The 20,523-nt window shown below is 44.6% G+C and overlaps 2 non-coding genes across 2 annotated transcripts; one reads left to right on the top strand and one right to left on the bottom strand.

Annotated features, from left to right (window-relative positions):
• Positions 1-345: 345 nt before the first annotated feature.
• On the bottom strand, positions 346-417 carry trnae-cuc (transfer RNA glutamic acid (anticodon CUC)). The gene has a single exon. It is a non-coding gene; the product is annotated as a tRNA-Glu (tRNA).
• Positions 418-14,483: 14,066 nt separating this feature from the next.
• trnag-ucc (transfer RNA glycine (anticodon UCC)) lies at positions 14,484-14,555 on the top strand. The gene has a single exon. It is a non-coding gene; the product is annotated as a tRNA-Gly (tRNA).
• Positions 14,556-20,523: the final 5,968 nt, after the last annotated feature.

Below are 20,523 nucleotides of genomic sequence, written 5' to 3'. Positions count from 1 at the left end.
CTCTTCCTTTAAAATAACCCCTACTCCAGTCCTCTTCCCATCTACACCATGGTAATAAAATTGAAACCCATCTTCGACCCACAGTAGCTTAATTTCGGACGTTGCTAACCCTGGCCACGACCGATCCAGTATGGAATTCTTTGGATGAACTTTTTTTGGCAAAGTTTTAAGACGGATGCCCTTCGTAACACAACCCTCTGCATTTATCCTGTCTTGGGACCAGCCTACAGTTTGCACTGGCTTGTGCCCCCCATCGGGCTGCAGTTAGAGAGGACCAAACCCAGGTCAACGGAAATCACAGTAAATGCTGAGCAACACATGACCAAATAGGTTTAAGGATTAACATTCCCTGACCGGGAATCGAACCCAGGCCACGGCGGTGAGAGCGCCGAATCCTAACCACTAGACCACCAGGGACTGCTGGTGTAGTCAACAATTGTTAATCTAGACAATCCCTAAGCGGGTCGTCTCGGCCCCCCTGCCCCCACAACGGATGTGAACCTAAATGTGCAAAGATTGACAGATCTTTTCAGTGGAGCACGACTTTCCAGCAGCACGACTTCAGGTGGGCACAGTGGGAAAATGGCAAAATATTACACCGAGCAGAGCATGCATTTGTTATCCAAATTATTTGGTACACAAAATTGTTCATTACTTGAGTCCTTATGTACTGCAAGCACTGCAATTGGCTGGCAACCAGTTCAGGGTGTACCCTGCCCCCCGCCCGAAGATAGCTGGGATAGACTCCAGGGCAGCCTGGAGCCTTGTGAGGATAAGCGGTACAGAAAATGGATGAATGGATGGATGTATTGCAAGCATCGTTGATTCTTGTTGTCTCTGTGACCTGACTTTGTGAATTACACTTTAAGCAATTCAGGGCTACTTACATATTATTTGACATGTGAACGAATGAGCGGGTTTAATTTGATATAAGAAACCGTAAACCTTCAAAGTGGGGGTGTGTAGGTGTGTAATTTATGGCATTTTCTGACATGGAATGTCTTTGTGTATTAAGAACATAACTCTTGCTAAAATTATTATTGTTTTGTTATGATAAGCAGCAGCATCAGGGGTTGAGGTCACGAGCAGAGGGGTTATTGAGGGACTGGGTGACCCCATGGTGTCAGTGAAGAGGTGGTGCTGGTCAATTATGTAATGCAATCAAAATTATTCTGCATAATGTTCAATTGCAAACATAATCATGATTCTGTCTAATTGTTAATAAATTATGGCTTCAATGTTTATCCCCTCTTTGAGCCATCACCTTATCGTGGTGTAGGGGTTTGTGTGTCCCAATGATCCTAGGAGTTGTCTGGGGCTTTATGTCCCTGGCAGGGTCACCCATGGCAAACAGGTCCTAGGTGAGGGACCAGACAAAGCACGGCTCCAAAAAGCCCTAAGACAAGTACAATAAATGGATTCAGGTTTCCCTTGCCCGGGCGCGGGTCACCGGGGCCCCCCTCTGGAGCCAGGCCTGGAGGTGGGGCTCGAAGGCGAGCGCCTGGTGGCTGGGCCTGCATCCATGGGGCCCGGCCGGGCACAGCCAGAAAGGGTAACGTGGGTCCCCCTTTCCCTGGGCTCACCACCTGTGGGAGGGGCCATAGGGGTCGGGTGCAGTGCAAGCTGGGCTGTGGCCGAAGGCGGGGACCTTTGCGATCCGATCCCCGGCTACAGAAGCTGGCTCTAGGGACGTGGAATGTCACTTCTCTTGCAGTGAAGGAGCCCGACTGCAATGGACAATCAAAACTGCTGAAAGGATTGTCGGTACCCCCCTACCCACCATTGAGGACAGAACTAAGACAAGGGCGTGCAAAATCCTCTTGGACCCTCCGCACCCCGGTCACCGGCTCTTCCAGCTCCTTCCCTCAGGTAGGCGCTACCGATCAATGCAAACTAGAACTAGAAGACATTCCAACAGCTTCTTCCCTCTTGCGATCAACTTCTTAAACACCTAACCTATAATTCCATTACATCAAGCTGGCAATTTTTTGACTTGAGTTCGTTGTCACATTTCTGTGGGGCCAATTATGTATTACTCGTGCACTCACTGTAGTTGTCTCGCCATGCTGCACTATTTGCATATACTGGCCACTCATGCCAGAGTAGCACACTGATTGAGGAGTATCTGTAACATTTGCACAACCAACATTGTCCCAGATTATCGCACTACTCGTCACTTTCAACCGCATACAATCCTTGAAGTCTCAGCGCCCTTTGCACAATGGTCATTGCACCGGACTATTGCAATATTAGTCATTCGAACTGCTCTAAGTGCTAGAGGACTGCATCTTTTTGCACAATTGTTTTTTGTCAATGTCTCTGTCTCCAAAGTGTTCTGTAAATTGACTGTCTGTTGTACTAGAGCGGCTCCAACTACCGGAGACAAATTCCTTGTGTGTTTTGGTCATACTTAGCAAATAAAGATGATTCTGATTCTGATTCTGAGAAGTTCCGACTAGATATAGTCAACTCGCCTCCACGCACAGCTTGGGCTCTGCGTGGAGGCGAGTTGACTATATCTAGTCGGAACACAAGCAGAATTGAATGTTTACAAAATGATAAGTCATAATGGAGTTTATTTAAGCATTACTGAAGTCTGAATTCTTTTGAGAGGACCAAGTGTTTTGAGCAGTTATCAAGCGAACCATGTTTTCTTTGTATTTCTCCATCAATGGAATTCCTACGGCCATTTGTGATTTGAAGGAAGGAAACAAGGAAGGCAACAAACAAACAGATCCAAGACAGCACTCTGAATTGGGTTTAACACCATATGCAAAGCTGTACACAAGATAGCCAAGAGTTGAACCTAGAGTCTTGTGATCCGTAGTCAGATGCATTATCCATTGCGCCACTAGCCCCACAAAGGTAGTGGGCCCTCTGCAAGTCCCTGTGGAGGATTTTCACTGTCCCAGCAGCACGGCGCAAAAAGAAACTGCAGGGGTTCGCTCTTGCCATGATCTGGATTAGAACCAGTCTTGTTGCGGCCACAACGCAGAGGACTATCCACTATACGATCACAGCTTGGGTTGGTGGAACCTATCTCTCAAAGTATTTTCTGTCATTTTGATTCGTACTGTGACCAATGCGCTAAAACCAGATGTGAATAACCCAACACAGCTACAAATGGAAAATGTACTCTAATGTGAGGATCATTTGATTGTTTGCGCCTCATTCAGCTGTTAAATGTGTCTTCTTCTTTTCCTTTCGGCTTGTCCCGTTAGGGGTCGCCACAGCGTGTCATCCTTTTCCATGAGAGCCTATCTCCTGCATCCTCCTCTCGAACACCAACTGCCATCATGTCTTCCCTCACGACATCCATCAACCTTCTCTTTGGTCTTCCTCTAGCTCTCTTGCCTGGCAGCTCCATCCTCATCATCCTTCTACCAATATACTCACTCTCTCTCCTCTGGACGTGTCCAAACCATTGAAGTCTGCTCTCTCTAAGTTTATCTCCAAAACATCGAACCTTGGCTGTCCCTCTGATGAGCTCATTTCTAATTTTATCCAACCTGGTCACTCCGAGAGCGAACCTCAACATCTTCATTTCCGCCACCTCCAGCTCTGCTTCCTGTTTTCTCTTCACTGCCACTGTCTCTAATCCGTACATCATGGCTGGCCTCACCACTGTTTTATAAACTTTGCCCTTCATCCTAGCAGAGACTCTTCTGTCACATAACACACCTGACACCTTCCTCCACCCGTTCCAACCTGCTTGGACCCGTTTCTTCACTTCCTGACCACACTCACCATTGCTCTGGACGGTTGACCCCAAGTATTTAAAGTCCTCTACCCTTGCCATCTCTTCTCCCTGTAGCCTCATTCTTCCCCCACCACGCCTCTCATTCATGCACATATATTCTGTTTTACTTCGGCTAATCTTCATTCCTCTTCTTTCCAGTGCATGCCTCCATCTTTCTAACTGTTCCTCCAGCTGCTCCCTGCTTTCACTGCAGATCACAATGTCATCTGCAAACATCATGGTCCACGGGGATTCCAGTCTAACCTCATCTGTCAGCCTATCCATCACCACTGCAAAAAGGAAGGGGCTCAGGGCTGATCCCTGATGCAGTCCCACGTCCACCTTAAATTCTTCTGTCACACCGACAGCACACCTCACCGCTGTTCTGCTGCCCTCGTACATGTCCTGTATTATTCTAACATACTTCTCTGCCACTCCAGACTTCCGCATGCAGTACCACAGTTCCTCTCTGGGTACTCTGTCATAGGCTTTCTTTAGTTCTACAAAGACACAATGTAGCTCCTTCTGACCTTCTCTGTACTTTTCCATCAACATCCTCAAGGCAAATAATGCATCTGTGGTACTCTTTCTAGGCATAAAACCATACTGTTGCTCGCAAATACTCACTTCTGTCCTGAGTCTAGCCTCCACTACTCTTTCCCATAACTTCATTGTGTGGCTCATCAACTTTATTCCTCTATAGTTGCCACAGCTCTGCACATCACCTTTGTTCTTAAAAATGGGCACCAGTACACTTTTCCTCCATTCCTCAGGCATCTTCTCACACACTAGAATTCTATTGAACAAGCTGGTCAAAAACTCCACAGCCACCTCTCCTAGATGCTTCCATACCGCCACAGGAATGTCATCAGGACCAACTGCCTTTCCATTTTTCATTCTCTTTAATGCCTTTCTAACTTCCCCCTTACTAATCATTGCCACTTCCTGGTCCACCACACTTGCCTCTTCTACTCTCCCTTCTCTCTCATTTTCCTCATTCATCAACTCCTCGAAGTATTCTTTCCATCTACCTAGCACACTGCTGGCACCAGTCAACATATTTCCATCTCTAACCTTAATCACCCTAACCTGCTGCACATCCTTCCCATCTCTATCCCTCTGTCTGGCCAGCCTGTATAGATCCTTTTCTCCTTCTTTAGTGTCCAACCTGCCATACATGTCATCATATGCCTCTTGTTTTGCCTTTGCCACCTCTACCTTTGCCCTGTGTCGCATCTCAATGTATTCCTTTCGCCTCTCCTCGGTCCTCTCAGTGTCCCACTTCTTCTTAGCTAACCGTTTTCCTTGTATGATTTCCTGTACTGTGAGGTTCCACCACCAAGTCTCATTCTCTCCTTTCCTGCCAGAAGATACACCAAGTACTCTCCTGCCTGCTTCTCTGATCACCTTGGCTGCAGTGGTCCAGTCTTCTGGAAGCTCTTCCCGTCCACCGAGAGCCTGTATCACCTCTTCCCGAAAAGCTGCACAACACTCGTCCTGTCTCAGCTTCCACCACATGGTTCTCTTCTCTGCCTTTGTCTTCCTAATTTTCCTCCCCACCACCAGAGTCATCATACACACCACCATCCTATGCTGTCTAGCCACACTCTCCCCTACCACTACCTTACAGTTGGTAACCTCCTTCAGATTACATCGTCTGCACAAGATGTAATCCACCTGTGTGCTTCTACCTCCGCTCTTGTAGGTCACCCTATGTTCGTGCCTCTTCTGGAAAAAAGTGTTCACTACAGCCATTTGCATCCTTGTTGCAAAGTCTACCACCATCTGTCCCTCCAAGTTCCTTTCCTGGATACCGTACTTACCCATCACTTCTTCATCACCCTTATTACCTTCACCAACATGTCCATTACAATCTGCACCAATTACGACTCTCTCTCTGTCTGGGATGCTCAGAACTACATCATCTAGCTCCTTCCAGAATTTCTCTTTCACCTCTAGGTCACATCCTACCTGTGGGGCATAGCCACTAATCACATTACACATAACACCCTCAATTTCAAATTTCAGCCTCATCACTCGATCTGATACTCTTTTCACCTCCAAGACATTCTTAGCCAACTCTTCTTTTAAAATAACCCCGACTCCATTTCTCTTCCCATCTACACCATGGTAAAATAATTTAAACCCTGCCCCTAAACTTCTAGCCTTACTGCCTTTCCACCTGGTCTCCTGGACACACAATATATCAACCTTTTCTCCTAATCATCATGTCAACCAACTCCCGAGATTTTCCTGTCCCCACATTCAGTTCTAGGCTCTGTGTTTTCCTCTTCTCTTTCTGCCGAAGAACCCGCTTTCCACCTCTTCTTCTTCTTCTTCTTTGACTTTGACTTCGACCCACAGTAGCTGGATTTCCAACAGCGCCCTGCAGGTTGACGGCGCCGGTGGCGGACGTTGTTAACCCGGGCCACGACCGATCCGGTATGGAATTCTTTGGATGAACGCTCATATTTGTTTGGCAAGGTTTTAAGCCGGATGCCCTTCCTGACGCAACCCTCTGCATTTATCCGGGCTTGGGACCGGCCTACAGTTTGCACTGACTTGTGCCCCCCATAGGGCTGCATTAAATGTGTAACTACAGTATTTGTGCAGACAACCTCAAGTTTCTTCCTTCCTCCTGCTTTGTTGGGGCTGCCACGTGGGAGATAGACAAGTGGTCAAAAGGGCTCAGAGAACCCAACCGGATCCCAAGACTGGACCTCCAGACCGGCTTTTCGTGCCCAATTTCACATACTCTGAAGAACTTAGTGGGCCCACAACTCCAACTACATTTGGAAGGACGTCAGGGCTGCCCTGGCTCGGTTAGCCGAAAGAAACAAGTGGTTGGCGGATCTTCATCGCTCCCCTTCGCCTGTAGACAAGGTGGGTCAGATGGTTTGGCTTTCCTCCCGTGATCTTTCGCTCCAGACCATGCTTCATTGGTCCTTTTCCGATCACTAAAGTCTTAAATCCCCCCTCTGTTCAGTTGAAGTTCCCTCATTCTCTCAAAATCCACCCGACATTTCATGTGTCTCTGCTCAAGCCTGTCTCCACCAGTACCCTTAGCCCTCCGGCCTTACCCCCTCCACCCCACATAATCAACAAACATCCTGCTTTCACGGTGTCACGCTTCCCTTTCCTTTTTGGAACTTGGGTGGCACGTTGTGCCTCCCTTTAGCCTCTCTAACTCTCCATCAATCATCACCTCTTCGCCCACGTACCTGTTCTCAATCAGCACTAATCACTGCCTCCATATACAGTAAGCCTGCCAGATCCAGGAATCCAGCACCAGTAGTATCATCCGTGGTACTCTTGTGATTCGTTCTCTTGTGTTTGATTGATTACTTGGCTACCCGCATTTGTACTGACTCTCTTGTGTTCTCCTCCACCTCCAGTATTCCTTACGCGTGTTTGGCAAACATAACAACTACTACATTACTGCAACTGTTGCTCTCGTGCTATCAGTTAGCAGGACCAGCAAACCGGCTCGCTGGTGCATTAACGTGTGCTCGACACTCAATTAATGTAGGTCAAAAGGCTCCTCATTATTATAGTGGACAGTATCTCCACCTGTCACGTGGAAGACCGAGGTTTGATTCCATCACGGGGAGTTAACTTCAACTGGACTTTAGCTTTTCGTGGGGCTCTTCTTTGTAGGAAAACAAGAAAACCCATCAGCCTCGTTTCCAAACAGGGACCTTACGCCTGTTTGGTGAACATAACAACCACTACACGACTGAAACTGTCGCTCTTGTCCTATCCGTTAGCAGGACCAGCAAACCGCCTCGCTAGCTGGCATTGCTGATGCGTTCAGGTGAATTGACGTGGTCGACACAAGGTGAATGCAGTACAAAAGGACTCCTCGTTAGTATCGAGGGAATTCACTCATGTCCCATTCCCACTGGAACACGCACCCTCATTGAAGTGCCACTCGGACTGAGTGGAAAAACATGCTTGCGTTCAACACATTCTTTAGGAGTTCCTTAGGAAATTAAAACATTTGACCCATCCATCCATCAATTTTTTCAGGTTATTGATTACGCCATGATTTATGTTCCAAAACGTCAAATGCAGTTTTTTTTCATCGGGTAACTTGGCTGGCAGCGCCCTTTAGTGCATGGTGGACTGGTCTGGACAGAATAACACAGCAGTTTCCATAGTGTAGTGGTTATCATGTTTTCTTTGCATGTGAAAGGTCCCTGGTTTGAAACTGGCTGCCTCTGTATTTTTTCATCTGCCATGATTAATTATGGGTAGAGATTTGTCTCAAAATGATTTCCACAAATATATCCATGATTTACACACATTTCTTAAATGTTGTGTGTGCATTTATCATAACTTGACATGATGATGATGAATATTTACAAGATATCATTTGTCAATATTAATTTCTGCTTGTCGATTGTTGAAGGTGCGTTTGTGGATCAGCGGGCAAGCGTGTTTATTTTTTATACAAACGTAACGCAGTTTTCAAGATATTCTCACACATGCACACACACACTATAAAATAGATGATTGAGAGAAAGCCACTTTTTATTTGAACACTGTAATAATAAGCTGGTTTTTGGATCTTGCTGACAGATGAGGAAGGCAATTTCTTTTAATTTTCCTTACTAATGACGGGGCTGCCTGTTTTCCACCTGGTTCAGTGGAAAATCAGAGGATGTCAATATTGATTGGATCAAAGGCTTTTGACAAGTCCAAAACAGGTGGGCTGGCATAGTTTTACAGGTGGTGGGTCACTTAGTGGAGGGTCTCTCCTCTTTGTCTCATTTGCATGTTTAGGTTGCTGTATATTTTTACCCTGTGTGCCTTTTCATTTTGTAGTGTGTGTGACCTGTCGTTCCCCGCACCCTGAAAGAATCTCCGAAAGTGGGTATTCTCTGACTGGAGCCTTGTCAAAACGGGCATTGTAAATAATTGGCAATAACAATAATTTTTTACTTTTCAAATAAACAGCATACACTCGCCTGACTTTGGTGCAGGCAGCGTGGGTTCAGTTCCCACTCAGTGACGGTGTGAATGTGAGTGCGAATGGTTGTCGGTGCCCTGCGACTGACTGGCGACCAGTTCAGGGTGTAGTCCGCCTTTCGCCCGAAGTCAGCTGGGATAGGCTCCAGCGTCCCGCGACCCTAACCAGGATAAGCGGTGTTGAAAATGGATGAATGGATGGATGGATAAACAGCTTGAAGCAAGCACGCTTGGGTCTTATTTGGAAAACTATGCAAGTGAGAGTGAGAACAGGTAGTAACAAACACATTAATAAGCGTGTTTTAATAAGTTTAAATGTGCTTATAGCATGTGAGATGTGAAAACATTTTTTAACTATATGGTCTGTCTAAATTGCTGATTTTCATTCTCAATTGTCTTCATTTCTCATTTACTTCTCATTTTCACTGATTAGGTTTGTCTGGAACGTATCCCCCGCGATAAGTAGGAGCGATTACAGTTGATAGCGCAGCAGTGCAATGTAACAATTTGTCAAAGGAAATTCAAAAAAGTGATTGCTTGACTATCTATAAAAGAGGCTAAAAAACGTCACTTAATTTACACAATTTTAGTCATATCTTTATTTTTATGATCTAAATTTGGCTTATCAGCTCTATTTCCCTGCTGCTGCCATTACCCTGATTCTCTGGTTCATGCACCTTAAAAGAAAAAGGAATATGTGATCATGAATATGTATTACTGTACATAGCTTTCAGTCCTCAGGCGTTATTGTGTTTTTATCCTCTGTGGCGACGCGTTACTGTAGTCAGGAAGTGCTAATGTGCTCTTTTTTGTGCTATCACCAAATAAAAACAATCAGAGCTGCAGGTGAAGGGGAATCAAGCCAGAGAGGCTCAAGCCTAAACGTGTACACATGATTTGCTTGTTCCAAAAAAAAATATTGTTTTATTTTTTTTTTTATAAAAGGCCAATACATTTTTAAAAAAACATCCATCCATCCATTGTCTTCTGCTTATCCGAGGTCGGGTCGTGGGGGCAGCAGCCTCAGCAGGGAAGCCCAGACTTCCCCAGCCACTTCATCCAGCTCTTCCGGGGGGATACCGAGGTGTTCCCAAGCAAGCCGAGAGATGTAGTCTCTCCAGCATGTCCTGGGTCGTCCCCGGGGTCTCCCCCCGGTGGAATGTACGAGGAACACAGGCGTCCTGTCCTAAACAGATGCCCGAGCCACCTCATTGCAGCCGTGGCCCAATGGTTAAGATCATCGCCTGCCACCGTGGGGGACCTAGGTTCAAAACCCCGACTGGACCATCCGCCAACATCCTCCGGACTCACGGCTGTGGTGTCCTTGAGCAAGACACCGATACCCCGAAATGCTCCCCGGGCGCTTCAGCTGCCCCCTGCTCCAGTGTGTTCCACTAACATGTGTATGTGTTCACTGTGATGGGTTAAATGCAGAGAACAAATTTCATGTGCATGCATGCATGCATGTTCATGACAATAAAAGATGATTCTTCTTCTTCTTCATCTGGCTCCTCTCAATGCGGAGGAGCAGTGGCTCTACTCTGAGCCCCTCCCGGATGACTGAGCTTCTCACCCTATCTGCAAGGGAGAGCACGGACACCCTGTGGAGGAAACTCATTACGGCCGCTTGTATCCGGAATCTTGTTCTTTCGGTCACGACCCACAGCTTGTGACCATAGGTGAGGGTAGGAATGTAGATCGACCGGTAAATCGAGAGCTTCGCCTTTCGACTTAGCTCCTTTTCACCACAACGGATCGATACATAGTCGCATCGCTGCAGACGCTGTGCCGATCCGCCTGTCGATCTCCCGTTCCATTCTTCCCTCACTCGTGAACAAGACCCCAAGATATTTGAACTCCTCCTCTTGGGGAAGGATCTCATCCCCGACCTGGAGAGTACACTCCACCCTTTTCCGACTGAGGACCATGGTCTCAGATTTGGAGGTGCTGATTCTCATTCCAGCAGCTTCACACTCTGCTGCGAACCGCTCCAGTGAGTGTTGGAGATCACGGCCTGATGAAGCCAACAGAACTACATCATCTGCAAAAGCAGAGATGCAAGACTGAAGCCACCGAACCGGACCTCATCGACACCTAAGAATTCTGTCCATAAAAGTTATGAACAGAATCGGTGACAAAGGGCAGCCTTGGCGGAGTCCAACCCTCACCGGATACGACTCAGACTTACTGCCGGCAATGCAGACCAAACTCTGACAGCGGTTGTACAGGGATCAAACAGCCCGTATCAGAGGGTTCGGTACCCCATACTTCCTAAGCACCCCCCACAGGACTCCCCGAGGGACATGATCTGCTCTGGGTCCTTTTCCTTGTCCTTTAAGTATCAATGTACATGTTTTATTTATTTCACGTAGACGCCAAAGATGGCGGACGACGGAGGCCTCTAAGTGTGACATGGCGAAGCCTCGTGTTTGCAATACACAAAGCAGAGAGACAAAATGGCGGCCGCCGCAGATGCCACGTGTTGTCTCCCCACACAAAGGAATGAACACTGTAGTTTTACTGAGGCTAATCTTACTATTCTCACGTTTGCAAGCATTTACAACGCTGTGTCTACTGTACCGAATGCTGCTCAACACAGATTACGTTTGACATGCATGCCACACACAAGATGGCGGGCGACGTGTCGATTTTACTGAAATAGCTTGTATTTTTGTGTGTTCTGAATTCAAAACTTGAAATCTCCTCACGCGGGTTGCACCAATACTGTAGCGATTGTATATGAAATAAGAATTGTAATTAATTTAGGATAAAGTAATAAGGCGGGTGCGACATTTGCGTTACTTCCGGTTTATAGTAATTTTGATTTAATTGTTAAAAATCAAACTAATGTCTCGAAAAGGGCACCCCATCAAAATTTTCAAGTTTAACTTTAGGCGAAATGACGACAAACATTTTTAATCAGTCTTAGAATCTGAAGGTTGCTACACACTACGACATTTTGAGTCCGAGGTTACAGAGGTTGACTTAAATTCAGAACACACACGAAATACGACCATGAGTGGAATTTTGTTATATTTAATGAAACACACAACTACAACTACGAACTACAACAAGAACATAACACTAAGGGTAAACGAAAGAAAGAAAATAAAGCGTACAAAAATTGGAAAAGAGGACATCGTGTGTAGTCGCTTGACTAAACAAAATGAGCGTGTGAGCGTTTAATGCGTTGAGTCAGAGCGAGAGAAGGCAAAGTTGGGATTTCGTAGGAAGCTAGTAATTTCCCGACAACTATTACGCATTGACGTACATCATAGTAAGGATTTCAGTGTGAACTCACGAACGCAGATCAGCTGATCTTTGGGGTGGTCTTCCTCCGGACCTCAAGTGGGAAAGAAGCAGGTTCGGTTGAAGAAAAACCAGATGCACAAAAATAAAAAGTAGGTTGCGGTGTGCATGTCCGCTACACTTGTTTTCTGGAGATAGACCACCAAAAGCACTCATGATTCCATTTGTGCTTCTATTTATCTCAATCAGGCTATCACCGACAGTGAGAATCACTGAGAAGGCAAAACTTAGAATGTGGAAATTCTATGTCCCCCCCAGTAGTCCTTATTAGATGTGAAGTTGGCCTTTTATTTCCTATATTGCAAATTATGAAGTTTGAAAATAACTAATATGAAGTAGGACTTCAATGAGTTCTTAACTTTCGGGGTTTCCATTGTGTTAAATATTGTCATGGAAAGAACTCACCATGTTGACAGTGTTGCGTGAGGTAGCGTAACCCAGACGTTTCAGGTGAACGTGTCCAACACAGCAATTTTGGCTCGGGTTGACCACCACATGCTAAACTACGACCGAGCTAGCCAGGAGTCGAACCTAGAACCTTCTGATCCAAAAGTCAGACATGTTATCCATTGCGCCACTAGCCCCATGCAGACACCACCTCCTCTGCAAGCCCCAATGGAGGATTGTTACTATGCCACCAGGCAGCAGCAGCACTAAAAAATAAAAAAAATAAAATTAAAATAAATTTAAAAAAAAAAAGTCATTGGAGGACTTTGTACCTGCCGTCACCCAGATTTCAACCGGGGTTGCTGTGGCAACAACGCAGAGTACTAACCACTAGGGGTGTAACGATTCATTTCGGCAGTGACTCGATTCGTATCACAATTCGTGGTGGCTGATTTGATTCAAGGACAATGTTTTATCGAGAACGATACGATCCAAAACCAGTATTTGGTAATAGATTCAGTAATTTTTTTTAAATGTAACCAGTGTGACTGAAATAAATACTTGGATACTGGACAGTCCAGGTGAAATTTCCGAAATTGGTTTTGTTTTTTTGTAAATATAAGGTAAAGTTAATTCTGGGAAAACAAAAACAAAAAGCGATAACCAACCATTCTGGCAAATGATAATAACAGCAAATGCATTCACACTTTATTTGAATAAAATGCAAATGACAGGTTGGATTAACACTCGGTTTACCTGCTACTTCTGATGTGTTTTGAAATATGATGAAAATCTTATTGTAATTGAACACACACACCTCATTTATGCATGTTCTAATCGTATTTATTAGTACTCACTCACTAGTCATGATGTGTGACATCATAGTTAAGGAGCTCTGAGTAGCTTGTGATGTTCAAGTTGCCATCTGTCCAGGGTGAGACACTTTCCAGTCTGCCGGCTTGATGCTTTGACTACATTGGTCTGTCTTAGTAGTGTTGGTGTTCGTTTTGGTGAAGTACAGTATGTCCGTGAAGGAATTTCAAATGTGTTTCCCAACCTTTTAGCTCCCGATTGTGCTATCAGGAACAAAACCTGGATGAAATGTCTCACAAATTGATGGTTGGCCTCGGCTTGCTTCTTGCTTGTGGGTGATTGTGGGTTTTCATATTACTTATATTTCACGACTTGTCGACGGCGGCGGCGGTCGGAAAACAGTTTATTGCATGCCGTCATGTTTTTTTCCTCAATTGTTTTTTACGACTGAAAACCAAAATGCGTCCATACTTTTCATCACATACGTTACTGATTTAACTTTGATGGACATTCAGTGGCCTGAATTCAACCTTTGCAGATTCCACTCGTGAAGTTTTGCGTTCTGCACTGCGCACTTCTCATCCTGCGCAGTGCGCAGTGGATCATGGGAGATGTGATTTGCTTCTTAGACTGGCCCATTCAATCGCGCCAGAAAAAAACACACTGATACTCCCATGTTCCCAAACTTAATCGAGTCACGCTGAACAATTTATCATTAAAAGTGGTAAATAAAAAAAAAGAAATAAAAAATAATTTAAAAAACACACATTCATCCATCTCAAGTCTGCCGTACGATAATCTAATCTAATTTAATTCAATCTAATCTAATCTAATCTAATTTTATCTCATCTAATCTAATCTAATCTAATCCTAGGAATATGAATCGATACATCGATATTAAAAATGGATCATTGCGACCTCAATAATAATAATAATAATGATTTCTCCTTCCCTTGCCCTATCGCGACACTACCGGTATTAATCACCGTGTGCTTGTTAATGTGTGTCTGTGTGCTTTTGTGTGGGTGTATTTTGTGATGGGCTGGGCTCTTGAATATTTTTTTGCGATTTTAATTGTCTGTTTTGAAATTTGTTTTGACACTGTATCTACTAATATTGAGACTATAATTCCACATGTTTTGTGAAGCTCATTTGTTTGTAGTATCTTTTTATTGGGTTTAACCTTGGACATTGTTTCAGTTTCAGTTCCTCCATGATTTAAAATGCATCAGTGGTTATACAGCCACATATATATAGGATGCAGGCGTTGGTGGTATAGTGGTGAGCATAGCTGCCTTCCAAGCAGTTGACCTGGGTTCGATACCCGGCCAATGCTAGATCTTTTAATGCAGCCCTATGGGGGGCACAAGTCAGTGCAAAAAGTAGGCCGGTCCCAAGCCCGGATAAATGCAGAGGGTTGCGTCAGGAAGTGCATCCGGCTTAAAACTTTGCCAAACAAATATGAGCGTTCATCCAAAGAATTCCATACCGGATCGGTTGTGGCCCGGGTTAAGTCCCTGGTTCGAGACTGGTTGGATACAGCTTGGGTGTTGTCTTTCTTGCTTGTCAGGGGTGTTAAGGTGGGAATCAGGAAGGAGAGGCTGAAGACCAAATATGTCTAACTCAGGCCCACGATGTAATTATATTTGGCCCGCAGGACCATATTAAATGTGGATTAGAGCTGGCCCGCAGATGCGCCACTAATATTCCAAATCCCAGAATGCTTTGCTTGTGTGTCGTGCCATCAGTCTCGACCGGCGAGCGCCCCTTCCCTTTCTGTTGCGGTCGTTAGCAACTAAGCTACTGGTCTCCTCGAGCAAATTTCCACTTCCCCTTTCCCACAAATGGCCAAACGAAAGATGGAAAACGGTGAACTTCCAAGACAGGGGGGAGGCAGATTGTCTGTTCACTAAAGTCAAAGACAGACCTGTTGGTCGTGTGCGGAGCAACGTGGCTATAACCAAGAATAGAACATCATTGAATTCATCTTTTGATTTTTTTAATGCCCTTTATCAACTCCTAGGCAGGGACTGTTAATAGTTTGAAGTTTGGATTTTTATTGAAGGACATTCTTATTTTTTGGGTTGTTTTGTTGTTGGCGTTTGAAAAAAGATTGACGTCAAAAAGAAAGGCCCAGCAGAGGATGTACTTCCTGCGGCTTCTGAGAAAGCACGGCCTGCCAACGGAGCTGCTGAGACAGTTCTACACAGCGGTCATCTAATCAGTCCCGTGTTCTTCCATCAGTCTGGTTTGGTGCTGCTGCAAAAAAGGACAAACTCCGACTGCAACGGAAAATCAAAACTGCTGAAAGGATTGTCGGTACCCCCCTACCCACCCTTGAGGACTTGCACGCTGCCAGAACTAAGACAAGAGCGTGCAAAATCCTCTCGGACCCTCCACATCCCGGTCACCGGCTCTTCCAGCTCCTTCCCTCAGGTAGGCGCTACCGATCAATGCAAACTAGAACAAGCAGACATTCCAACAGCTTCTTCCCTCTTGCGATCAACTTCTAAAACACCTAACCTACAATTCCATGACAACAAGCTGGCAATTTTTTGACTTGAGTTCGTTGTCACATTTGTGTGGGGCCAATTATGTATTACTCGTGCACTCACTGGAGTTGTCTCGCCATGCTGCACTATTTGCATTTCCTGGCCACTCATGCCAGAGTAGCATCTGCTCCATTTGCACACTGATTGAGGAGTATCTGTAACATTTGCACAACCAACATTGTCCCAGATTATCGCACTACTCGTCACTTTAAACCGCATACACTCCTTGAAGTCTCAGCGCCCTTTGCACAATGGTCATTGCACCGGACTATTGCAATATTAGTCATTCGAACTGCTCTAAGTGCTAGAGGACTCTGCATCTTTTTGCACAATTGTTTTTTGTCAATGTCTTTATGTCTCCAAAGTGTTCTGTAAATTGACTGTCACTTGTACTAGAGCGGCTCCAACTACCAGAGACAAATTCCTTGTGTGTTTTGGACATACTTGGCAAATAAAGATGATTCTGATTCTGATTACTAAGTAGAATTGTCGCTCAAGGTGCGTGTTGGAATTCTCAATTTGAATGACAAATTTTTTTTTTTTTACAATCGAAACTCAATGTACCATTTTCACCTTCAAAACTCAACATATTCAGATGATTTTACTTACGCTGATTTAATTTTTACATCAAAATATTAAATCCAAACATTTCAACTTCAAATATTCAGCAGCTCCATTTCAGAAGCAAATTAATTCACTGGCAGAAAAGGCTTTTAAAAAGGCCAAAAATATAAGTGTCCTTGGGCAAGACATTGAACCCTAATTTGCTCCCAGTGGGCCTGGCAGCGCCTTGCATGGCCGCAGCCGCCCATTTGTGTGTGAATGTGTGAATTTTGTAAAGCGCTTTGGGCACTGTGATCGTGTAGATGAACTGCTGTATATGTGAAGTCCATTTACCATGTGTGGGTGATTTTGTGTTTATTTTTGTTTATATATGTGGGGATGGGTTCTTGTATATTTTTGGGTATTTCCAGCACGCCCGCGACCCTAGTGAGGAGAAGCGGCTCAGAAAATGGATGGATGGATGGATTAATTGTCTGTTTTTAAATTTGTTTTGATCTATATTTATATCGAAATTACATTTCCTCCTCTCATTTTGTAAAGGTCATTTGTTTGTATTTTTTTCATTTGGTTCATGCTTGGACATTGTTTCAGTTCCACACTCAATCTGTTCCAAAGTCTCAATCCATTGTTTGATATGCAGATTATTTTTCATTGTGGTCAAAGTCAGCCAAGTACAACACTACCTTGACGACCAGTGCCCCAGTTTAGCGGTTTTCCACTTCGGCCTTGTCGCTTGTGCCATTTTTTTGCTTTGTGTTGCCAGCATTTGTTTCTTGAGGGTTTTGAATGGATTGAAGGCATTTCAATTCTTTTCAAAGGGGAAAATGGCTTTGACATACAAGACAATTGAGTGACTCTCACTGTTTGAAGAATTGTATTTTATTAAGTCAAAAGTCTCGTCACAATCTAGTTCGATCAATCATTTTGACGCGAGTGATAATTCTCAGCATTTGTCCACAGCAGCCTTTTAGCAGAAACAAAGAAAACTAAAAGATTGATAAACTAAAAGATGGCAGACAGAATACAAGAATGTAGATTTTTGTCAATCAGTATGATAGTAATTTCCTTTAATATTAAACATTTACTTTTTCATTCCAAGCTTCTTCATCACTGCTATCACCAGCACACTTCTATATCTTCGCCTGACACTTATAAGAGAATCTTTGGCCACAAACTGAGCATGCAAAAGGTTTCTCACCAGTGTGGGTTCTTGTGTGCATTTTCCAGCTTTCCTTCACAGAGAATCTTTGACCACAAACTGAGAAGGCAAAATCTTTCCCTTCTGTTTGTATTTTCATGTGTTGTTTCAAATTACTCTGAAAAGCAAATATTTTCTCACAGAGAACATTTCCATCGTTTGTTTTCGGTGTGACATGTCATATCACCTTCACACTGTCCATCATCTTCATCAGTGTGAGGAGGGTGTGACGTCGTGTCATCACGATCTGACAGTGAAGGTAAGAGGCCGTCTACTTGTGATCCTCCACAGTGGTCTCCATCACCTTCTGCTGTCATGTGTTGACTTGAGCTTCTGCTTGGAGGCTCCGCCCCTCTGCTCTCCTAACTTTGACTTTCATCTTCAATCTTCAAAGGGACACCAGTAGATGGAAATTTGGTGATGTCCTCCTCCACTTCATGTTTGATGTGGGGGTGCTCTTCCACATCCTCTTTAAAGGGAGTGGGCCTCTCAACACATTTCAAGCTCTATCTCTAATCACCCTAACCTGCTGCACATCCTTCCCATCTCTGTCCCTCTGTCTGGCCAACCTGTAGAGATCCTTTTCTCTTTCTTCAGTGGCCAACCTGGCATACGTCATCATATGCGTCTTATTTGGCCTTTGCCACCTCTACCTTTGCCATACGTTGCATCTCAATGTATTCCTTTCGCCTCTCCTCGGTCATCTCAGTGTCCCACTTATTTCTTCTAAGCTAACCTCTTTCCTTCTATGATTTCCTGTACTGTGAGGTTCCGCCACCAAGTCTCCTCTCAGAAGGTACACCAACGACTCTCCTGCCTGTCTCTCTCATCACTTTAGCTGTAGTGTTCCAGTCTTCTGAAAGCTGTCCACAGAGAGCCCGTCTCACATCTTCCCAAAAAGCCGCACGACACTCTTCCTGTCTCAGCTTCCACCACATGGTTCTCTGCTCTGCCTTTGTCTTCCTAATCTTCCTCCCCACCACCAGAGTCATCTTACACACCACCATCCTATGCAGTCTAGCCCCACTCTCCCCGACCACTACCTTACAGTCGGTAACCTCCTTCAGATTACATTGTCTGCACAAGATGTAATCCACCTGCGTGCTTCTACATCCGCTCTTGTAGGTCACCCTATGTTCCTGCCTCTTCTGGAAAAAAGTGTTCACTCCAGCCATTTCCATCCTTTTTGCAAAATCTACCGCCATCTGTCCCTCCAAGTTCCTTTCCTGGATGCCGTACTTACCCCTTACTTCTTCATCACCCCTGTTTCCCTCACCAACATGTCCATTACAATCTGCACCAATCACGACTCTCTCTGTCTGGGATGCTCAGAACTACTTCGTCAAGTTCCATCCCGAATTTCTCTTTGACCTCTCGGTCACATCCTACCTGTGGGGCATAGCCACTAATCACACTATACATAACACCCTCAATTTCAAGTTTCAGCCTCATCACTGGATCTGATACTCTTTTCACCTCCAAGACATTCTCAGCTACCTCTCCATTTAAAATAACCGCTACTCAATTTCTCTTGCCATCTACACCATGGTAAAATAATTTAAACCCGCCTTCGTCTTCGACCCATAGGAGCTGAATTTCCACCGGCGCCCTGCAGGACAACGGTGCCGGATGTTGTTAACCCGGGACATGACTGATCTGGTATGGGATTCTTTGGATGAACGCTCATATTTGTCGAGCAAAGTTATAAGCCAGATGCCCTTCCTGACGAATCCCTCTGCATTTATCCAGGTTTGGGACGTGCCTACAGTTTGCACTGGGTTGTGCCACCCATAGGGGTGCATTAAGAGAGGATCAAACCCAGGTCAACCCAAATCATAGTCAATGTTGAACAACACTTGACCAAATAGGCTTAAGAATTAATATTCCCTGACCGGGAATCGGACCCAGGCCGCAGTGGTGAGCACTGAATCTTAACCACTAGACCAGCAGGGGCCAACAACTGTGAATACAGACAAGTCCTAACTCCAGGTGGGCACAGTGAGAAAACTGCAAAATATTACACAGCAGACCATGCATTTGTTATGCAAATCATTTGGTATACAAAATTGTAAAATACTTTAGTCCTTGTGTATTGCAAGCATCTTTGACTTGTCTCTGTGTATATATATATATATATATATATATATATATATACTTTGAAGACCCAAACCCCTGTTGTAAAACAAAGAAAGGTTATTGTCCGAAAAGACAAGGGTGGCCCGAATAAATGAACAAATGGCCGTAGGAATACCTTTGTTGTAGAAATAAAAAGAAAAGATGGTTGGCTTGATAACTGCTCAAAACACTTGGTCCTCTCAAAAGAATTCTGATTTCAATGCTTAAATATATTACATTAAGACTTATCATTTGTAAATATTCAATTCTGCGGTGGGCTGGTCAATGAATTACTCCATGTCCGCTTTTGGGTACTACACCCACCACGGTATTCATAGTGTAGTGGTTATCACGTTCGCCTCACACGTGAAAAGTCCCCAGTTTGAGACTGGGTGGAAACACCTTCTTTGTTGTACTTTCTTGCTTGTCAGGGAGCTGATGTACGTGGTTTGCTGGTCACGTAAATCTCAAGTGGAGTGGAAGTTACCATTGTTTATTGGTGATCATGTGCACCTCACATGTGAAAGGTACTTTCTTCAAAACAAAGTCTGAACAAGGCCTGTTTTTTTTTTTTTATTATTATTATTTTTATTCATCTGCCTTGAAAAACAAAAACCTTGGACCTTGAGCTCCTGCGCGAACACCATGAATAGTGCTGCCAGTGAAGTGGAATCAGGACAGAGAGGCTGCAGACCAAATATGTCAAACTCAGGCCACGATGTAATTATATTTGGCCCGCAAGACCATATTAAATGTCTATTAGAGCTGGCCCGCCAGTAAATAGCACATGCGCCACTAATATTACAAATCCCAGAATGCTTTGCTCGTTGGCCCATCAGTCTAGATCGGCAAGCACCCCTTCCTTTTCTCTTGCA

This window comes from Phyllopteryx taeniolatus, unplaced genomic scaffold, assembly GCF_024500385.1.
Source record: "Phyllopteryx taeniolatus isolate TA_2022b unplaced genomic scaffold, UOR_Ptae_1.2 contig_83, whole genome shotgun sequence".
NCBI classification, from domain to species: Eukaryota; Metazoa; Chordata; class Actinopteri; order Syngnathiformes; family Syngnathidae; genus Phyllopteryx; species Phyllopteryx taeniolatus.
This window is presented reverse-complemented; position numbering and strand designations above follow the sequence as displayed.